The following is a 7,543-nucleotide window of genomic DNA, read 5'->3' on the forward strand; positions in this document are numbered from 1 at the left end:
ATTCATTCTTCTTTTTTTTTTCCTTTTCTATTTTTTATTTATATATGACAGATGAATGCATTATAATTCTCATTACACATATAGAGCACAAGTTTTCATATCTCTGGTTGTATACAAAGTATATTCACACCAATTCGTGTCTTCATAGACGTACTTTGGATAATAATGATCATCACATTCCACCATCATTTCCCTGCCCTCTCCCTTCACCTCCCACCCCTCTGCCATATCTAGAGTTCGTCTATTCCTCCCATGCTCCCTCTCCCTATCCCACTATGAATCATCCTCCTTATATCAAAGAAAACATATGACATTTGGTTTTTTGGGATTGGCTGACTTCACTTAGCATTATCTTCTCTAATTCCATCCATTTACCTGCAAATGCTATGATTTTATTCTCTTTCATAGCCAAGTAATATTCCATTGTGTATATATGCCACATTCTTTTTTATCCATTCATCCACTGAAGGGCATCTAGGTTGGTTCCACAGTTTAGTAATAAATGGGATGGACTCAAACTAAAAAGTTTCTTCTTGGCAAAAGAAACAATCTGTGAGGTGAATAGACAGCCCACAAGTTGAGAGCAAATCTTTACCCCTCACACATCAGACAGAGCACTAATCTCTAGGGTATATAAAGAACTCAAAAAGCTAAGTACTAAAAAACCAAATAATCCAATCAATAAATGAGCCAAGGACCTGAACAGACTCTTCTCATAAGATGATATACTATCAATCAACAAATATATGAAAAAATGTTCATCATTACTAGCAATTAGAGAAATGCAAATTAAAACCACTCTAAGATTTCATCTCACTCCAGTCAGAATGGCGGCTATTATAAAGACAAAAACAATAAGTGTGGCGAGGATGTGGGAAAAAGGTACACTCATACACCGCTGGTGGGACTGCAAATTGGTGCAGCCAATATGGAAAGCAGTATGGAGATTTCTTGGGAAATTGGCAATGGAACCACCATTTGACCCAGCTATCCCTCTCCTCAGTCTATATCCAAAGGACTTAAAAACAGCATACTATAGGGATACAGCCACATCAATGTTTATACCAGCACCATTCACAACAGAAATTCATTCTTCTTTATGGCTGAATAATACTCCATTGTGTATATATACCACATTTACAAGATATATTCCATGCTTTTATAATTATGTCAAAATGGATTCTACTGTCGTGTATAACTATAAAAAACCAAGAAAAAAGAAATATGCTCCTTTCTCAACATGGTCAGGGGGTTCTAAATTCCTTTCCCATCACGATAATATTTACCACTTATTCTTTTCAATAAAGGAAGCTTTATTGAAAGCAAAGAATAACAAATTTCAGCTATTTGTTTAGACAAATAACAAAAGTATATGTCATAAGCTTATGAGGATAAGATGTTAATGCAAATAACATATTTAAAGACATAATTTTTATAATACTACTATTATTTAATTCCTTTTTGAGAATTTGCCTCAGATTCAGTTCATTGTAATAGTAATAATATCTATGATTAATTAGGCATTTCCCCTTGCCAGCTTCAGTGCTGAATGATTCTAGGCATTATCTCACAATCTTCCATTTCACATTGTTTTTAATTTGACATATGACATTTGTACATATTTATGGGCACAGTAGTCACTAAAGGCTAGGAAGGAGGTGGGGGGAGGAGATGGAAGGAGGTTGGGTAAGGAATACCAAATACAGTTAAATACAGGAAATACTTCTAGTGCTCTATAGCACAAGAGGGTAACTACAGTCTACAGGGTTTATATATTTCAAAACAGCTAGAGGAGTTCAACGATTCCCAACACATATAAGTCATTTTGAGATGAAAATGCTAATTACCCCAACTTGATGGTTCCACATTGTATACGTGTCCTGAATTCTCATGCCACTAATATTAACGAAACAGTGCATCGCAGAGCCTCCCACGATGGCAGATTAGGGCACCCAGCAGTCATTGCATCTGCATAAAATAGAATTAAACAAGTAGAACATAACTGCCCGTTGAGGTGGGTGACCGTGGAGGAAGGCTGGAGCCCAATGGTGGACAAAGACTTGGAGAAACCCAGAGACCCTGGATAGTGGAGCAGAGGGAGAAACCGCTGCCCCAGCACTGATCCCACAGGCGTGTGGCAGAAGGAGGGGGATCTCCCCTCTGTGGTGACAGAGGAGAAGGAGGGAGAGTCCCAGGGAACACCACGGGCCAGGATTCGCACCTTGTTGTAGGCTGTGGCTCCCTGCTGTGCTGTGAAACTAAACTCACACAACCAACTTCTATCCCAGGCACGTCATCAAGAGAAGGCTGCTTACGAACAAGTCCTCAGGTAACAGTGTAAGGGACCCGCCCCAAGAGTGCCCAAAGCTCAACACAGAAATATACAGGAATGTGGGAAAACAAGGCCACGTGACAGCTTCTGAAGTTCATGGCTCTGTGGTGACAGATGGGAAGGCATCCACATGGACAAAGTGCCAGAAAGGGTTCAGAGAATGATTTATTTTTAAAGACCCAATGAAATCCAAGAGAATACAACAGCCAAGTGAATAAGGAAGCCAATGCAGGATGTAAATGAACAATTTGATAAAGAAAAAGCAATTTGAAAAAGAAACATATCAATATCTTGGAAAGGAACAACTCAATAACTCAGACTAAAAATTTTTTAAAAGCTGAAAATCTCAACAACAGACTCGACCAAACAGAGGAAAGAACATCAGAGCTTGAAAGTAGCTGCTGAGACAGAACACTCAGGTGGCAACAAGGCAAAAAGAAGAAAGAATGAAAAGTTGGGCTGGGCTGGGGCTCAGCGGTAGAGCGCTCACCTAGCACATATGAGGCCCTGGGTTCGATCTTCAGCACCACATAAAGATAAATGAATTAAGGTATTGTGTCCTTCTACAACAATATATATATATTTTTAAAAAAATAAAAAAGAATGAAAAGGTCAGGCACAGTAGCACACACCTGTAATCCCAGTGACTCAGGAGGCTGAGGCAGGAGGATCACAAGTTCAAAACCAGCCTCAGCAATTTATCAAGGTTCCTGACTCTGTCTTTTGAGGTTTTTTTTTTAAATATTTATTTATTTATTTATTTATTTATTTATTTTAGTTTTCGGTGGACACAACATCTTTGTTTGTATGTGGTGCTGAGGATCGAACCCGGGCTGCACGCATGCCAGGCGAGTGTGCTACCGCTTGAGCCACATCCCAGCCCCGAGGTTTTTTGATTAGTATATTTTGGTTCTGTTTTTCATTGTTTTTCACTTGCCTGGGTCTGTTGATTCTCTTTCTCTCTCTTCTTTTGTTGACAGCCAACATTCTCTCTCATACGTCCTTTAATTTTTTACTTCTGTTTTCTCTCCTCCACCCTCAAAATCATCACATTCTACATCTCTTCTGCATTCTCTGTTCACCTTCTGAAATGCAAACCTTTCTGCAAACTTACTGTTTTGACTGTTGCCAGTGCTCATACCATTTCTGTTTATTGTGCCAATGAACATTGTGGATGTCATAATAGCAACTAAGTATTTAGTTTAATGTTGCATTCTGTTTGCATTGGTGGTTGTTATTATTTGTCTCCCCCTAAACTGTGGGGTACAGGAAACTTTCAGGGATATTATAAGTTCAAAAGGTAGAAGCTCTGCTGCCCCAGATTCATACTAATAGATGGATAGACACACAAACAATATGAAAAACCAGGGAACAAACCATCCCAATCTAACCAAAACCCCCCAATAACAGAATCCAGTGACACCACAGGGAAGGAAACATCAGAGAAGGAATTTAGGAAGTTCGTAGTTAAACTGACCCACAAGGTCAAAGACGATGTCAGGAGTGAGATCAGAGAGAAAACCCAAGAAGTGAAAGATCACTCCAATAAGGAAATAGAGTTTCTGAAAAAGAATCAATGAAGGAATCAATAAGCCAAATTAAAAATTCAGTGGAAAGTATCACTAACAATATGATAAGTTGTGGTATAATGGTGTATTAAGAATTATAATGCAAAAAAAAATTAATTAATTTTTAAAAAAAGAAAGTATCACTAACAGACTTGACCACTTGGAAGCTACAGTTTCAGACAATGAAGACAAAATAAATCATCTTGAAAATAAAGTTGACCATGGAGAAGAGACCGTTTTCTAAAAATACCACATCCTAGGTCACAAGGCAACTCTGAGCAAATACAAAAAAAAAAAAAGAATACCTTATGTTCTATCATATCATAATGGAATGAAAATAGAAATTAACTATAAGATAAAAAATGAAATCCCATTGGCTCAGGAGGCTGAGGCAGGAGGATTATGAGTTCAAAGACAGCCTTAGCAACTTAGTAAGGCATGTAACAACTTAGCAAGTCTCTAAATAAAATATACAAAAGGTTTGGGGATGTGGCTCAGTGGTTAATTGCTGAGAGCCATAGCCAAGTAGGAATGACGCATGGCAATTTCCTTGTCAGCCTACCCAATGTTGCTTAGAGGGAGGACTCTCCATTGTGGAAATGGGCTTGCCTTGGACCCAGGTCATTTGCAGTGACATTGCATGAATGTTTGAGAAAGGTGACCCTGCTCAAGGACCAGGGCGGATCCGGGTTTAGGGAGGATCCTACTGGATTAGGGTGGGTCCAGGTTTAGGGTGTATCCTGCTGGGAATAGGGCGTATCCTGCTGCCTCAGGCGCCGGCTGGCTCCTTGAGTTCCCGTTGAGTTCTCGTGGGATTCAGAGAGTATTTTGGGATGCAGAGCCCGGTGGAGGTGTGGATTTTCCCGAGAACGTGCATGTAGAGTGCCGGTGAGAGGTTGGGAATAAAGACTTGCTGTTTGAATCTACAAGGCTGTGAGTGGCTCGTGATTTTGTGCCCAGCCAGACTGTAGCAGTTAATAACCCTGCATTCAATCCTCAGTGACAAAAAAAAAAAAAAAGAAGAAGAAGTTACTAAAAATACTTAGAGGTAAATGAGAATAGTGATACAACTTAACAAAATCTCTGGGACACTTATAAGAGGAAAATTCACAGCAGTGAGCTTATTTATTAAAAGAATAGACACCAAATAAATAACTAGCATTACATCTCAAGGCCCTAGAAAAAGTACAAATCAATACCAAAATCAGTTGAAGACAGAAAGTAATTAAAATCAGAGCTGAAATCAATGAGATTGAAATTTAAAATGAAAATTCCAAAAATCAACAAAACAAAAAGTTGTTTCTTTGAAAAAAAATTTTAAAGAAAATGATAAATCCTTAGTCAAGTTAACCAAAGAAAGAGGGGAAAACTTAAATTATAAAATTCATGATGAAAAAGAAAATATCACCACAGACACTACTGAAATACAGAGGACAATCAGAAACTGTTTTGAAAATATATACTTCGATTAATTAGAAAATCTTTAAGACACTGACAAATTTTTACAGAATATGACCTACCCAGATTGAACCAAGAGAACATAGAAAATTTAAACAGATCATTTTCAATTTAATGAAATTGAAGATGCCACCAAAAGCCTACCAACAAAGAAAATCCCAACACCTGATGGATTCTCAGCCAAGTTCTACCAGACCTTCAAAGAAAAACTAACACCAATACTCCTCAAATTATTCCATGAAACAGAAAAGGAGGGAACCCTTCCAAATTCATTCTAATGAAGCTAGTATCACCCTGATACCAAAACCAGAAAAAGACACATCAAGGAAAGAAAACTTCAGACCAATATCTCTGATGAACACAGATGCAAAATTTATTTTTAAAAAAAAATACTGGCAAATCACATACAAAAACAAGTAAAAAGATAGTGCACCATGCTCAAGTGAGGTTTATTCCAAGTATAAAAGGTCGGTTCAACATACAGAAATGAATAAGTGTTATTTTTCCACAGAAATAGACTTAAAGAATCATATGATTTTCTCAATAGATGCAGGAAAAAGCATTTGACAAAATACAGCATCCACTCAAGACACTAGAAAAACTAGGGAAAGAAGGAATACACCTCAACATTTAAAAAGCTATACATGACAAACCCAAGGCCAGTGTAATTCTAAATGGAGAAAAATTGAAAGCATTTCCTCTAAAAACTGGAACAAGTCAGGGATGCCCTCTTTCACAACTTCTATTCAAAATAGTCTTTTAAATTCTTGCCAGAGCAATTAGGAAAGAAAAGGAAGGAAGGAAGGAAGGAAGGAAGGAAGGAAGGAAGGAAGGAAGGAAGGAAGGAAGGAAGGAAGGAATTCAAGGATTACAAATAGGAAAAGAAGAGCCCAAACTATCTGTGTCTGACAACATGATTCTATATTTATGAGACCAAAAAAAAAAAAAACAAACCCAAAAAACTTCTAGAACTCATAAATGAATTCAGCAAAATAGCAAAATTAACATCAATAAATCAATTGCATTCCTACATTTAAGTGATGAATCAGCTGAAAGAGAAATTAGGAATACTGTCCCATAACGTTAGACCAGAGACCCTGAACCTACTAGAAGGAAAAATAGGTCCAACTCTCCATCATGTCAGTTTGGGAATTGACTTTCTCAACAAGACTCCTAAAGTACAAGAAGTAAAGTCAAGAATCAGTAAATGGGACAGTATCAAACTAAAAAGCTTATTCACAGCAAAGGTAACAATCAAAAGCATGAAGAGAGAGTCTACAGAATGGGAGAAAATCTTTGCCACCTGCACCTCAGATAGAGCATTAACCTCAAGGATATTTAGAGAACTCAAAAAACTTAACACCAAAAATACAAATAACCCAATCAATAAATGGGCAAAGGAACTGAACAGGCTCTTCACAGAAGAAGATATACAATCAGTTAACAAATATATGAAAAAAATGTTCAACATCATTAGCAATTAGAGAAATGCAAATTAAAACTACACTAAGATTTCGTCTCACTCCATTCAGAATGGCAATTATGAAGAATGCAAGGAGGATTGCCGCTCGCTCCAGCTGAGCTCAGAGTAGCAGCAGCACTAGGGCAGGGACCGACTCCAGCCCTTGGACTTAGGACATCGCAGTACCTTCCCTTGCGTGCGTGACTCTTTCGCACATCATTTCTGTTTATGCCTGGGGTGGGGAGAAAAATCCCAAACCAGTGTCAAGGTCATATGAAAGACAAATACGGAGGAGTGCTTCTGGATTAAGGGAGACTAAAAGACAGATAAAGACTAAATGTCAGAGATACAAGATCTGGGGGATCCAACATGGTGGCGAGTGGGGAGGCAGCGCTTTCAGTACCACCTCACCAACGAAGTCAGAGAGATGCATGGATACGCTTAGATTCGACCTGCTGAGAAACTCCTAGCAAAATTCCACTAAAGAGAGACCGGCCGGGAATTGGAAGGATTTTTGGAGGTGACAGTTTGCCCTAGACGAGTGAATCTCCGTCACGCAGCGCAGAGGTCCAGACCCGCCAGCCGCTGCCCGCGCAACTCGGTGACTGTCGGCTGCCTGCACGCAGCCCCCGCGTCAGGGCGGATAGCCTCCGAGGTGCAGCGCAGCAGGAGCGGTGCAGGGACTCTAGGAAGAGGTCTCTCGCCAAGCCTTCATGAAATAGC

The sequence above is a fragment of the Marmota marmota genome, unplaced genomic scaffold, assembly GCF_001458135.2.
Source record: "Marmota marmota marmota unplaced genomic scaffold, marMar, whole genome shotgun sequence".
Classification (NCBI taxonomy): Eukaryota; Metazoa; Chordata; class Mammalia; order Rodentia; family Sciuridae; genus Marmota; species Marmota marmota.